The sequence below is a fragment of the Coregonus clupeaformis genome, chromosome 25 (assembly GCF_020615455.1).
Source record: "Coregonus clupeaformis isolate EN_2021a chromosome 25, ASM2061545v1, whole genome shotgun sequence".
Classification (NCBI taxonomy): domain Eukaryota; kingdom Metazoa; phylum Chordata; class Actinopteri; order Salmoniformes; family Salmonidae; genus Coregonus; species Coregonus clupeaformis.
This window is the reverse complement of record NC_059216.1, coordinates 7,499,317-7,514,627: the sequence shown is the minus strand read 5'-3', so window position 1 is coordinate 7,514,627 and position 15,311 is coordinate 7,499,317.

Here is a 15,311-nt window from a genome sequence, read left to right as displayed (position 1 = left end):
AGTTTCTTACCAAGAAGACAGTTAATGTTCTTGAGTGGCCAAGTTACAGTTTTCACTTAAATCTACTTGAAAATCTATGACAAGACATGAAAATGGTTGTCGAGCAATGACCAATAACCAATTTGACAGAGCTTGAAGAATTTCGAAAATAATTATGGGTGTGGAAAGCTCTTAGAGACTTACCCAGAAAGTGTCACAGCTGTAATCGCTGCCAAAGGTGCTTCTACAAAGTATTGACTCAGGGGTGTGAATACTTCTGTAAATTAGATATTTCTGTATTTAATTTTCAATACATTTGCAAAAATGTCTAAAAACATGTTTTCACGTTGTCATTATGGGGTGTTGTGTGTAGATGGGTGAGAGAAAAATGTATTTAATCAATTTTGAATTCAGGCCGTAACACAGCAAAATGTGGAATAATTCAAGGGGTATGAATACTTTCTGAAGGCACTGTATATGCTTAATGTACAGGCTCCTTTTCTTTTTTTAATAAAATACAAAAAAAGACCAATCGCTTCTTGTTATTGGTGCCTATCAGATCAGATTATCTTATAAACACATTCACTACCTTTAAACACATAAACACATGCTATGTTCAAAACATGAAAATGATTGAGATGGCTATAAATCGATATTTCAGTTATCAATAGCCATAGAAGTGGATCTGGTCCACATTGGACAGGGGCTCCTGGCAGAGCTTCTGAGGTCTCTCTCTCCATACAGCCAGGGCCTTCAGATCCTCCTATTACATCACCTCTGCATGGACCACACACTTGGCACACAGACAGCAGGTTCATGTTTATATGTATAACTAACTGCTCATTAGAACTGCTCACACAGGCCTGAGAATGTACTGCCTTCTTTAGATCAACTATATCAGTACTTTTTATAATGAGCTTTAGAAGGCTGTGAACCACACCTAATGCCCGCTGTCACAACCAGGTATAAAGGCTTTTATGGCCCAGCAGCAACCAAGCACTGATTCATGTGCAGTTAGCATCTCACAGCTCCTCCACAGCCAGACAGTGACAGAGCAGCAGTAAAAACCAGCAGCAGGGCGCCTCAGCTAGCAGGCAAAACAGCCTTTCAGCATGATATAAAATAAAATGAAACCAATATGAAAGATGGAACAACTTAATCTTAAATTCATTTCAGGGCACATTAATTGCTTTATTCCTGGAGACGAAGTGGAGTGTGTTTGTTGGAGCTGTTCTCCTCTGAGGCTGTGAGACACAGAGCTCAATTCCCAGTCAGTGCTGTGATGGCTGGTGTGCTGTCAGTGAGATGTGCCCTCTAATGAAGCATTTGCTGAAGTGACAGATTCACAGACACAGACTGTTGTGGCTGCTGCCTCATTAAACCAAATGAGCGAGAAAAGGGGAGTAGGAGGAATGTAGGGAGGGGTTTAAACCCCTCATCACTGATGATATAGTTACATATCCACATACTGAGGCAGGAGAGAAGGCAACTACTCCATGTTATGCAGGTAGTCTGAACTTCCTCATCAGCATTGAAAAGTCATGCTCCAACTTTTACCCTTATTTCCTGCTGTGAATTACTTCCTTGTGGAAAACTGAGTCCTGGGAAAGTAGAGTATATGTTGTTGAGGCAGCTCTGTCTCTGATTCTCTACCCATGCCTGGGCAGTTCAGAACAGGGAGGGGAGGAGGTATGGGGCTCGAAACAGAACAGGGTCTTTCAAGCATTAACTTGGAGTTACAAAGTAACCTGTAGGGAGAGTTGCCATAGAAACACAGCTCATTATAATGAAAAGGTATAAAGACAGGGAGGGTGCACACACCTTCCATGTTAACCACAACTAAAACTGGTTACTGCACTTGTACATATGCAACATACAGAGAGAGGGTTTCAGGGGGGAAACGCTCATGTTGCCAGTGGGAGGATTTGAAGCCCACTTTGATTGATAGCTATAGATAAGATGACAAATGGATAGCTGAAATGTATGCCACCACAACTAACAAAGGAAGTTATTATGTAACTCATGGTGTCATACCAAAGGGCTATGCTAATTTATCAACAAAGAAAAGTCAACTACAGTATATCAAGAGCCATAGCAGCCGTGGGGGAGCATTGGACACCACATACAGCCAAGCGACTGAGAGAACCTGAGCGGAGAACTCCAAAACAAGTGAGATGAGACAAGTTCCTCTGATTTCAACACTAAAGGTAATTTAGACCGTCCGGATGCAAAAATACTAACCAACCCAAATTGGAGTGTGATTGCTTGACTGAGCAACAGACTTTCGCTAAAAGCAAAAGCCTAGCATAGAAGCCTGATGGCCATAGCAGAGGACTAGTGGTGGACTATGGGCTCTACTGGCTCCAGGCCCAGGCTCAGTCAGGTGGCCCCGTGTCACAATCAGTCAGAGGGAGACCAGGGCCAGCAGGCCAGTCATCCCACTTCACATTGGACCATCCCTGCCACACCAACGCCACTGGAGCAACAACATGGGCCCCAGGGACATAGGAGGACTACCCAGCTGCCGCCACTGAAACTGGAAAACCCTGCAACATTCCCACCACTATCTACAGGTTGGTATACAAACAGAACACTATTCAAAACTTGGTTGTCATCCTCATGAAGGCTTAACTGTATTGTGTGTCTATCTGTGCATGTGCGTGTGTGTAAGAATCATCATATGTATCAAGCAGCCTCCCACAGAGTCAAATCAACATTTGGGGTCCAAGCATCATTCATTCTCATTTACCACGAAGACTACAGGTCAGAACAGTATAGCTTTCACTAAAATTGTACTGCAAACTGTTACTAGCATTCTTGTTCAACTGTTCCTATATTTCTACTTTGTTACTTTCCTATCTCTATGTGAGATAAATTGTATTTCAGTATAGTGTCTAGGACTCTATATTGGGGAGGAGTGGCTGTATCATTGCTTTGACTGTGGTTGTGATGTATGTGTACCCATTAGGGGTGTAACGATCCATCTACTACATCGATGTATCGATTTATATTCCTATGATCCAACTACATCGATCTGTGCTCGGCGAGTTGGCCTTTTGGACAACATATATCGATCTAACATCGTTTTAAAATGTAATAAATCGATTGTATCGATACTAGGAAATAACCCATTGGATTTAAGCACGTCAGACTTTATATGGATGTTTTTTCTTAGCACTTTTAATGATAAAGGCTTTAAACATTACTCGATTCAGTCTGCCTATCCGTGACGTCATCGCGCCAACAGCAGCGCAAAGGCGCAAAGACAACAAAACATAGCATGGCGGACGACCGAGGAGAAGCCGACGAGCGAGAAATTATCAAGCCACCATTGCAGTCCTTACAAGAAACAGGAATCTAGGAAACTTCACCTGCACTGTCCAGTATCCAGGTATTTATTTCAGTCACACTGGTTGAATTTTTGGCTAAAAGGTTACTGAATCGATTTCAAGTCACTGAATCGTTTCGGATCGTATCGTTCTAAATGAACCAATATCGTCCTTGAATCGTATCGACAACCACAAATCGTGATACAAATCGAATCGTTGTTAAAACGAATCGTTACACCCCTAGTACCCATGCAGACCTCCCATCATTCTCTCTCTTCAAGCGTTACAACCACTGACCCCTCTTAGTGCAGGCCTCAAGGTTACTGCCAATCACATGGCCATGGTAAAAAAACAACAACACAAAAACATCATAGTGTCATTTTGTCTCTGTGTGTGTATACCTGTGTGTTTGCATGGATACAAAGCCTTTGTCAATTTTGAAGCTGTTTAAATTACCTTATGCTTCGGTTTGGTTTGTTCTCTCTCTATTGTCACAGGGCAGGGACTGGAGAGATGGGGGTGTCCTCCACTTTTCTACACCCAGCCAGCGGGCACACGGTGGCACCGGCCGCCAGCCGCAGGTGCAGATAGATACTGTAATGGATTAACATGCCTATGTTACTCAGTTGTTATGAGAGGAAATGTACGTGCGTAAGTGCATAGTGTCTCCAGCAAGATAGCGCTGTGCTTGGTCTGTGAGTGGGTCTGAGAGAGAGAGAGAGAGAGAGAGAGAGAGAGAGAGAGAGAGAGAGAGAGAGAGAGAGAGAGAGAGAGAGAGAGAGAGAGAGAGAGAGAGAGAGAGAGCGCGCGCTGGTGAGCTGCGAGCCCAGGCCCCTCTTGTTCCAGTGGGCCTGATTACAGCGCTGGTGGAATGGAAAGTGGGGGGACCTTATAGATAATTGTATGTGTGGGGGTACAGAGATTAGGTAGTCAATCAAAAATCATGTTAAACACTATTATTGCACACAGAGTGAGTCCATGCAAGAGGGTACAGGGAACAGGAAAAACCCCACGACCAGGCAAACACACACAAGCATGTATGCGCACATACACTCCCTCACAAACTGACAGACAGAACATATTTTGTAAATGTTCATGTTTCATTGCATAGGGCATGATCAAGAGATCCATGTTTTTTCTGTAGCATATTTCTGGTGAATTTTCTGTAGCATATCATTGGTGCATTATGTGTATAACGTGGCATGTGACTATATTATATTTGTTGGTGACCCATGAATGGTGTGGTCTCTCTGGCTGTGTGGGTTGGGTTGTGTTGGGTAGGGAGGACTCCTGGAGGCACAGATGGCCCTCAGTCAACAGGCCCAGCAGAGACGGAGAGCCCACCAGAGACGAGTCCGAGAGCAGCGGGTGCACGAGAGGACCATCTATACAGATAATTGTGAGACTGGCCTCCCGAGTGGCGCAGCGGTCTAAGGCACTGCTTTGCTTGAGGAATCACTAGAGAACCGGGTTCGATCCCAGGCTTGGTCACAGCTGGCCGTGACCGGGAGACCCATGAGGCGGTGCACAATTGGCCCAGCATCGTCCAGGTTAGGGGAGGGTTTGGCCGGCCGGGATTTCCTTGTCCGATCTCGCTATAGTGACTCCTTGTGGTGGGCAGGGCGCCTGCAAGCTGACTTCGGTCACCAGCTGGACGGTGTTTCCTCTGACACATTGGTGCGGCTGGCTTCCGGGTTAAGCGAGCAGTGAGGCTTGGCAGGGTCGTGTTTCGGAGGACGCATGGCTCTCGACCTTTGCCTCTCCTGAGTCCGTACGGGAGTTGATGGGACAAGACTGTAACTACCAATTGGGGAGAAAACGGGGTAAAAATAAAATAGATAATTGTGAGACTGGATACATTTTGTACCACCAACTTGAACATTTTCTAACTGACGCATACAATCCATAGATAAATGGTGTACTTGTATTATTGTCTTGCTCTCTTGGCCTCTGTAGTTGGAGCACCTAGCAGCAAAGGGATACAGAGACTGTATCTACTGAACAGGCCAACACAAGAGGACATATTTTGGGAACGGATGACAGGAGAGAGCCTTGACCTCAGGGAGATCCTCCAACCAAGCCCCCTTCCCCCGGAGCAAGGAGAGAGACAGCAGTCCCAGCCTGGACCACAACCACAGCGCCTGTGTAGGATGAGGAGCTGATCAACAGAGACCTGGCTTAGGGAGGCCTCAGGAGTCCTCACCAGAAAACCAATACTCTCACAGACAGAGGCATGGGAGACGGATGGTGGACCGACTATGAGGAAAACCTTGGATTGGACTGGAAGACAGAGAAACAAGGAGATCCAATTCCCAAACACTTGAGCTCATTAGGGGATAGTAAGAGGGCTAGTAGGTGGGACATGAGGCCCAGGCCTCTGAGAGGCCGGCAGAGAGAGGGCATTGGTTGAATCAACATTGTTTCCACGTCATTTCAATTAAATTAATAATAATGGAGCCGGAGGGGATGGCTGCCGTTTTACGGGCTCCTAACCAACTGTGCTATTTTGTAGTTTTTTCGCATTGTTTGTAACTTATTTTGTACATAAAGTTGCAGCTACCATCTCTTATGACTGAAAAGAGCTTCTGGACATCAGAACAGCGATTACTCACCTTGAACTAGACAAAGGTTTTTCTTTAATGAGTCCGACGCGGAGGATATACTGCTTCCTGGAGACCAGGCCCAAATCCCTGTCATTCGCTAGAAGAAAAGACGAAGATACAGGGGGCAAAGGTCGGGGTGCCTTGTGAGGATTCGTAGGCGAGGGAGTAAATCGCCACTACCATTGGTTCTATTGGCCAACGTGCCATCACTGGAAAACAAACTGGATGATCTACGGTCGAGACTATCCTACCAACGGGACATTAAAAACTGTAATATCTTAAGTTTCACCGAGTCGTGGCTGAACGACGACACAGATAATATAGAGCTGGCTGGGTTTTCCATGCATCGGCAGGACAGAGCAGCTACGTCTGGTAAGACGAGGGGCGGGGGTGTGTGTCTATTTGTCAATAACAGCTGGTACGCAATGTCTAATATTAAAGAACTCTCGAGGTATTGCTCGCCTGAGGTAGAGTACCTCATGATAAGCTGTAGACCACACTATCTACCAAGAGAGTTCTCATCTATATTATTCATAGCCGTCTATTTACCACCACAAAGCGATGCTGGCACTAAGACTGCACTCAACAAGCTGTATAAGGCCATAAGCAAACAAGAAAATGCTCATCCAGAAGCGGCGATTAATGCAGGGAAACTTTAATCAGTTTTACCTAATTTCTACCAGCATGTCACATGTGCAACCAGAGGGAAAAAAACTCTAGACAACCTTTACTCCACACACAGAGACGCATACAAAGCTCTCCCTCGCCCTCCATTTGGCAAATCTGACCATAATTCTATCCTCCTGATTCCTGCTTACAAGCAAAAACTAAGGCAGGAAGTACCAGTGACTCGCTCAATATGGAAGTGGTCAGATGACGCGAATGCTACGCTACAGGACAGTTAGGCTAGCACAGACTGGAATATGTTCCGTGATTCATCCAATGGCATTGAGGAGTATACCACCTCAGTCACCGGCTTCATCAATAAGTGCATCGACGACGTCATCCCCACAGTGACCGTACGTACATATCCCAACCAGAAGCCGTGGATTACAGGCAACATTCACACCGAGCTAAAGGCTAGAGCTGCCGCTTTCAAGGAGTGGGACACTAATCCAGTCGCTTATAAGAAATCCCGTTATGCCCTCAGACGAACCTTCAAACAGGCAAAGCGTCAATACAGGACTAAGATTGAATACTACTACACCGGCTCTGACGCTTGTCGGATGTGGCAGAGCTTGCAAACTATTACGGACCACAAAGGGAAACCCAGCCGCGAGGTGCCCAGTGACGTGAGCCTACCAGACGAGCTAAATGCGTTTTATGCTCGATTCGAGGCAAGCAACACTGAAGCATGCATGAGAGCACCAGCTGTTCTGGACGACTGTGTGATCACGCTTTCCGCAGCCGATGTGAACAAGACCTTTAAACAGGTCAACATTCACAAGACTGCGGGGCCAAACGGATTACCAGGGCGTGTACTCAGAGCATGCGCGGACCAACTGGCAAGTGTCTTCACTACCATTTTCAACCTCTCCCTGACTGTGTCTGTAATACCTACATGTTTCAAGCAGACCACCATAGTCCCTGTGCCCAAGAATACGAAGGTAACCTGCCTAAATGACTACCGCCCGTGGCACTCACGTCGGTAGCCATGAAGTGCTTTGAAAGGCTGGTCATGGCTCACATCAACACCATCATCCCGGAAACTCTAGACTCACTACAATTCACATATCGCCCCAACAGATCCACAGATGACACAATCTCAAACGCACTCCTCACTGCCCTTTCCCACCTGGACAAAAGGAACACCTATGTGAGAATGCTGTTCATTGACTACAGCTCAGCGTTCAACACCATAGTGCCCTCAAATCTCATCACTAAGCTAAGGACCCTGGGACTAAACATCTCCCTCTGCAACTGGATCCTGGACTTCCTGACGGGCCGGCCCCAGGTGGTAAGTGTAGGCAACAACACATCTGCCACGCTGATCCTCAACACCAGGGCCCCTCAGGGGTGCATGCTTAGTCCCCTCCTCTACTCCCTGTTCAACCATGACTGCATGGCCAAGCACGACTCCAACACCATCATTACGTTTGCTGATCACACAACAGTGGTAGGCCTGATCACTGACAACGATGAGACAGCCTATAGGGAGGAGGTCAGATACCTGGCAGTGTGGTGCCAGGACAACAACCGCTCCCTAAATGTGAGCAAGACAAAGGAGATGATCGTGGACTACAGGAAAAGGAGGGCCGAACAACACCTTTTCCCCCTTCAGGAGACTGAAAAGATTAGCCAGATCCTCAAAAAGTTCTACAGCTGCACCATCGAGAGCATCCTGACCGGTTGCATCACCGCCTGGTATGGCAACTGCTCGGCATCCGACCGTAAGGCACTACAGAGGGTAGTGCGTACGACCCAATACAACACTGGGGCCAAGCTTCCTGCCATCCAGGACCAATATACTAGCTGAACAATTAATCAAATGGCCACCCGGACTATTTACATTGACCAAATATGTTCTTAACTCTATTTCTTGAACTACATTGTTGGTTAAGGGCTTGTAAGTAAGCATTTCACAGTAAGATCTACACCTGTTGCATTCGGCGCATGTGACAAATAAGATTTGATTTGATTTGGTCACTTAGAAAAAGCAGAAATTGTGTCTCGTTTATTTGTTAAAATGTTTGCATTTTACTGTATGATCGCATGGCAAAGTTAAATATTGGTTTGTTATCAATTATGTTATAACCAACGTATTTCAGAAAATGTGTCCACCACCAGTGTTAAACTATCACCTGAATGTATTTATAGGATTACTTAATTGGAATAGCAGCTGGCATCATTACCATGATGAAATCCATTTTCTACTGCTTCTGTGTAGAGCTGTTCCCTCTCACCTGATAATTCATAATTTTGTCACTGTGATTAAAGTAAGTCTCATTATGGGAACTAGTCTAATAAACGTGTTTGTGACAGTGCGTCAGTGTATTATTCCAGTATGTTTGAAGCCACCGAATGTGGCGCCCTCTAGGGATGATAGTGATAATACAGGTGTGGAAAGGACTAACGTGCTTGACGCAACACCAGTGTAATGTTCAGAAGGTGAGAAAGCGCATTCAAAAATAATACATTTGTCTTGTGTCATCTTCAGAGAGAGATTATTTAGTTTTAAATTTTTTACATAGTACTTTTCAAGGAACCAAAGTGGCTTTAATCGATTTGTTCGTTTTGAATCTTATTTCCTTATTATGATTAATACCTTCCACTGGGCAAAACCTGGTTAAATCAACGTTGTTTCCACGTCATTTCAACCAACAAAGTCAATGTGATGACGTTGAATCAACGTGGAAAACTGTTTGAAAGCGCAAAAAGTCATCAACATAAGGGCATTTCTTATTTTTTCACCCAATTTTTTACCTAAATCCAATGACATGGTGATTTGTTTTTTTCCGTTGAATTAACATTAGTTGACAACTCAACCAAATGTAAATCAAAACTAGACTTTGAACACTGTGCCCAGTGTGATGGTATTTATATAGCACTTTTCAAGGACCCAAAAACGCTTCAATTTCGTTACTTAAATTTAATCTATAAAAAAATTGAAACATTTCTTCTCTCAATCGCCATTTAATCTAGCTTCAAAGAGAAAGTATTTCAAAAAAATCAAATCAAATTTTATTTGTCACATGCGCCGAATACAACAGGTGTAGACCTTCCAGTGAAATGCTTACTTACAAGCCCTTAACCAACAATGCAGTTTTAAGAAAGAATAACAAAAAAAAATCACACAAAAAATACAATATAAAATAATACTAAATAAAAGTAACAAATAATTAAAGAGCAGCAGTAAAAATAACAATAGCAAGGCTATATACAGGGGGTACCGGTACCGAGTCAATGTGCAGGGGCACCGGTTAGTCGAGGTAATTGGGGTAATATGTACATGTAGGTTATTAAAGTTATTAAAGTGACTATGCATAGATAATAAACAGAGAGTAGCAGCAGCTAGACTTGGCTTGCTGTGCAGTAGCAGAGAGAACAGTCTATGACTAGGGTGGCTGGAGTCTTTGACAATTTTTAGGGCCTTCCTCTGACACCGCCTGGTATAGAGGTCCTGGATGGCAGGAAGCTTGGCCCCAGTAATGTACTGGGCCATACGCACTACCCTCTGTAGTGCCTTGCGGTCGGAGGCCGAGCAGTTGCCATACCAGGCAGTGATGCAACCAGTCAGGATGCTCTCAATGGTGCAGCTGTAGAACCTTTTGAGGATCTGAGGAATAGGTCTCCTTAGGGGAAATAGGTTTTGTCGTGCCCTCTTCACAACTGTCTTGGTGTGCTTGGACCATGTTAGTTTGTTGGTGATGTGGACACCAAGGAACTTGAAGCTCTCAACCTGCTCCACTACAGCCCCGTCGATGAGAATGAGGGCATGCTCGGTCCTCTTCTTTTTCCTGTAGTCCACAATCATCTACTTTGTCTTGATCACGTTGAGGGAGAGGTTGTTGTCCTGGCACCACATGGCCAGGTCTCTGACCTCCTCCCTATAGGCTGTCTCGTCGTTGTCGGTGATCAGGCCTACCACTGTTGTGTCATCGGCAAACTTAATGATGGTGTTGGAGTCGTGCCTGGCCATGCAGTCATGAGTGAACAGAGAGTACAGGAGGGGACTGAGCACGCACCCCTGAGGTGTTGTTTCCTACCCTTACCACCTGGGGGCGGCCCGTCAGGAAGTCCAGGATCCAGTTGCTGAGGGAGGTGTTTAGTCCCAGGGTCCTTAGTTTAGTGATGAGCTTTGAGGGCACTATGGTGATGAACGCTGAGCTGTAGTCAATGAATAGCATTCTCACATAGGTGTTCCTTTTGTCCTGGTGTGAAAGGGCAGTGTGGAGCGCAATAGAGATTGCATCATCTGTTGATCTGTTGGGGCGATATGCAAATTGGAGTGGGTCAAGGGTTTCTGGGATAATGGTGTTGATGTGAGCCATGACCAGCCTTTCAAAGCACTTCATGGCTACAGACGTGAGTGCTACGGGTCGGTAGTCATTTAGGCAGGTTACCTTAGTGTTCTTGGGCACAGGGACTATGGTGGTCTGCTTGAAACATGTTGGTATTACAGACTCAGACAGACAGGGACACGTTGAAAATGTTAGTGAAGACACTTGCCAGTTGGTCAGCGCATGCTCGGAGTACACATCCTGGTAATCCGTCTGGCCCTGCGGCCTTGTGAATGTTGACCTGTTTAAAGGTCTTACTCACATCGGCTACGGAGAGCGTGATCACACAGTCATCCGGAACAGCTGATGCTCTCATGCATGTTTCAGTGTTACTTGCCTCGAAGCGAGCATAGAAGTAATTTAGCTTGTCTGGTAGGGTTGTGTCACTGGGCAGCTCGCGGCTGTGCTTCCCTTTGTAGTCTGTAATAGTTTGCTAGCCCTGCCACATCCGACGAGTGTCAGAGCCAGTGTAGTACGATTCGATCTTAGTCCTGTATTGACGCTTTGCCTGTTTGATGGTTCGTCGGAGGGCATAGCGGGATTTCTTATAAGCTTCCGGGTTAGAGACCCACTCCTTGAAAGTGGCAGCTCTACCCTTTAGCTCAGTGCGGTTGTTGCCTGTAATCTATGGCTTCTGGTTGGGGTATGTACATACAGTCACTGTGGGGATGATGTCATCGATGCACTTATTGATGAAGCCAGTGACTGATGTGGTGTACTCCTCAATGCCATCGGAAGAATCACGAAACATATTCCACTCTGTGCTAGCAAAACAGTCCTGTAGCTTAGCATCTGCTTCATCTGACCACTTTTTTATTGACCCAGTCACTGGTGCTTCTTGCTTTAGTTTTTGCTTGTAAGCAGGAATCAGGAGGATATAATTATGTTCAGATTTTCCAAATGGAGGGCGAGGGAGAGCTTTGTATGCATCTCTGTGTGTGGAGTAAAGGTGGTCTAGAGTTTCTTTCCCTCTGGTTGCACATTTAACATGCTGGTAGAAATTAGGTAAAACGGATTTAAGTTTCCCTGCATTAAAGTCCCAGGCTACTAGGAGTGCCACCTCTGGATGAGTGTTTTCCTGTTTGCTTATGGCCATATACAGTTCATTGAGTGCGGTCTTAGTGCCAGCATCGGTTTGTGGTGGTAAATAGACAGCTACGAAGAATATAGATGAAAACTCTCTTGGTAGATGGTGTGGTCTACAGCTTATCATGAGATACTCTACCTCAGGCGAGCAAAACCTTGAGACTTCCTTAGATATCGTGCACCAGCTGTTGTTTACAAATATACATAGTCCGCCACCCCGTGTCTTACCAGAGGCTGCTGTTCTATCCTGCCGATACAGTGTATAACCCGCCAGCTGTATGTTATTCATGTCATCGTTCAGCCACGACTCGGTGAAACATAAGATATTACAGTTTTTAATGTCCCGTTGGTAGGATATTCATGCCTGTAGTTCGTCCATTTTATTATCAAGCGATTGTAAGTTGGCCAATAGCATTGATGGCAAAGGCAGATTAGCCACTCGTCACCGGCTCCTTACCAAGCACCCTAATCTCCTTCCGCGATATCTCCTTTTCTTTCTACTGTGAACGACGGGGATGAGGGCCCTGTCGGGTGTCTGGAGCAAATCCTTCTCATCCGACTCATAAAATAAAAATTATTTGTCCAGTTCAAGGTGAATAATGGAACTGGCCAGCTACCAAACACCTGGGGCCACAATGGTGAACAAACAACAAGAGCAGGGACAGGTGCATTTCATTCTTGAATCGAGTGAGAGGTGTCCACTTTTCCAATGATTTCTGAAGCATCTAGGCTACTGTATATAGCCCTTATAAAGGGTTTATGATGGAGACATTCAGTTTGCGTAGTCTTACTGTCACGACTTCCGCCGAGGCTGCCCCCCCTCCTGGTTCGGGCAGGTTTCGGCGTTCGTCGTCACCGGAGTACTAGCTACTGCCGATCCCATCCTCATCACTCCACTTGTCATACATTTCATTTCAGTCATTTAGCAGACGCTCTTATCCAGAGCGACTTACAGTTAGTGAATACATTTTTTTTTTTTTATACTGGCCCCCCGTGGGAATCGAACCCACAACCCTGGCGTTGCAAACGCCATGCTCTATCAACTGAGCTACATCCCTGCCGGCCATTCCCTCCCCTACCCTGGACGACGCTGGGCCAATTGTGCGCCGCCCATGAGTCTCCCGGTCACGGCCGGCTGCGACAGAGCCTGGATTCGAACCAGGATCTAGTGGCACAGTTAGCACTGCGATGCAGTGCCTTAGACCACTGCGCCACTCAGGAGATTTGTCATGTCTTGACAATCACACACACCTGGTGCTCATTCCCCTAATTAGTATGTGTATAAGTGTTCCCTCTGTTCCCCTTGTCTTTGTGAGTGATTGTTTGTTGTGAGAGCGTGTAGCTCGGTTGAGCTACTATTCACTGTGTTTATGCCAAGGTGGATGTTTTCCCTTGTATAGTTTCGTTTGACGCTTTGGGCGTTTGATTTATGTAAACGGAATAAACTCTGGACTTCGGTATTTTACCTCCTGCGCCTGACTCCTTCATTCACACCTCGTCACACTTACTCTTCTTTTTTAGTCTTCTAAGAAACAAGGACAGAGGCAAGCTGTTGTTTTGTTTGTAATAGATTTAGTTTGGTACAGGTCAAGGGCTAGGGTGTGGTTATTTTCTGTTCATATCCACTGGCCACTAAAATGTCACAAGTACTTCCAATACACCAAAGAAAACATTTCCTCCTTCCTAATCTTGCTGGCTTTTCTGTGGCTTTGATGTTTCCCCTCATAGGGAGAACGTTTATTCCTGAGACTGGGGGGGAAGAGGTCTCAGAGCCAGAGACAATGACTGCATTGCTACCGAAGCCAGTTTGAGCCTGTAGAGCATCCACTCCATTTAAATAGTATCGGAAGAGCCTCTTGTCCCTCACAAAGCTCAGGTTCTCATACAGTTTCTGGGCTGATTGGTTGGTGATCTCAGTCTCCAGCAGTCTCAATTTGTCGGGGCATGGACTCAACAAGATGTTGAAAGCGTTTCACAGGGATGCTGGCCCATGTTGATTCCAATGTTTCCCACAGTTGTGTCAAGTTGGCTGGATGTCCTTTGGGTGGTGGACCATTCTTGATACACACAGGAAACTGTTGAGCGTGAAAAACCTAGCAGCGATGCAGTTTCATGACACATCCGGTGCGCCTGGCACCTAGTACCACACCCCGTTCAAAGGCACTTAAGTATTTTGTCTTGCCCATTCACCCTTTGAATTAGAGGTCTTCAAGGATCCACCTGTACCCGAATACCCGAGACCTGAACCGGGACCCGAGCGGGTCCGTATCCAGAATTCTAAATAATGTCACGGGTCTGGGTCGGATCTGATTTGACTGTCACGGGTCTCAGGTATGTGTAATTCTAACTGACTTGTCCGGAAGGACCAGTACAGATCCGAACATGACTGCTGCAGTAGAGATAGAGAGAGAAAAATTGTATAATTTATGCTGCTGCTCTTGCTTTTTACAAGAGTGGCGTGTGTAGCTTGTTGTTGGCCAATTATAAGTCATCCAAGTGGCAATAGGCTACAGTCAGAGCCTCCGTGTGTGGCAAAAGTTAGGAGATATCTAATCAATAGAAGATGTTCTATTAAAAGTTAAAGGAGAAGGATGGGCTACTACCAAGAGCCAACAGGTAGGCTGCTACTTAATATTAGCTTCATATTAACTTCTCCCGGTTTGATGCAGTGAAGACAGGTACTACGTAATCATATTAGATGATAAATAACCTAGCTATTGCAGCTATTAGTCTACTATAGCGCGAGTCGGCTTGATTGGTTGCTGTCTCTCGTCTCTCTCTCGCTCCTCCCTGTTCCTGTGTCGCTCGCTCACACTCACAGTAGCCTACACACACAGCACGGCGTTCGGAATGGGTCTCTATATTTAAAAAAATTATTTATTCATATCGGGTCCGGATGGGAAAGCCCCAAGTCCATTTCAGAATGGGTCCAACGTTTTGGACACATGAAGGCCTCTACTCTGAATGGCACACATACACCATCCATGTGTCTTCTTTAACCTATCTCCTCCCCTTAATCTACACTGCTTGAAGTGTATTTAACAGGTGACATCAATGAGGATCATAGCTTTCACCTGGATTCATCTGGTCAGCCTATGTCATGGAAAGAGCAGGTGTTCTTAATGTTTTGTACACTCAGTGCAGCCCATCTAGCAAAAATGTGGCCTAATGGTCTTCCAGGGTAGGTATATGAGTATGTCAAACAAACATACCTCCTCACAGTCCTCATCCATCATAGCACAGATAGCCTTTTTTACTAGATATGTACCTGAAATGACAGGAGTGATGACATGTTAGAGGTAAACATGAAACAG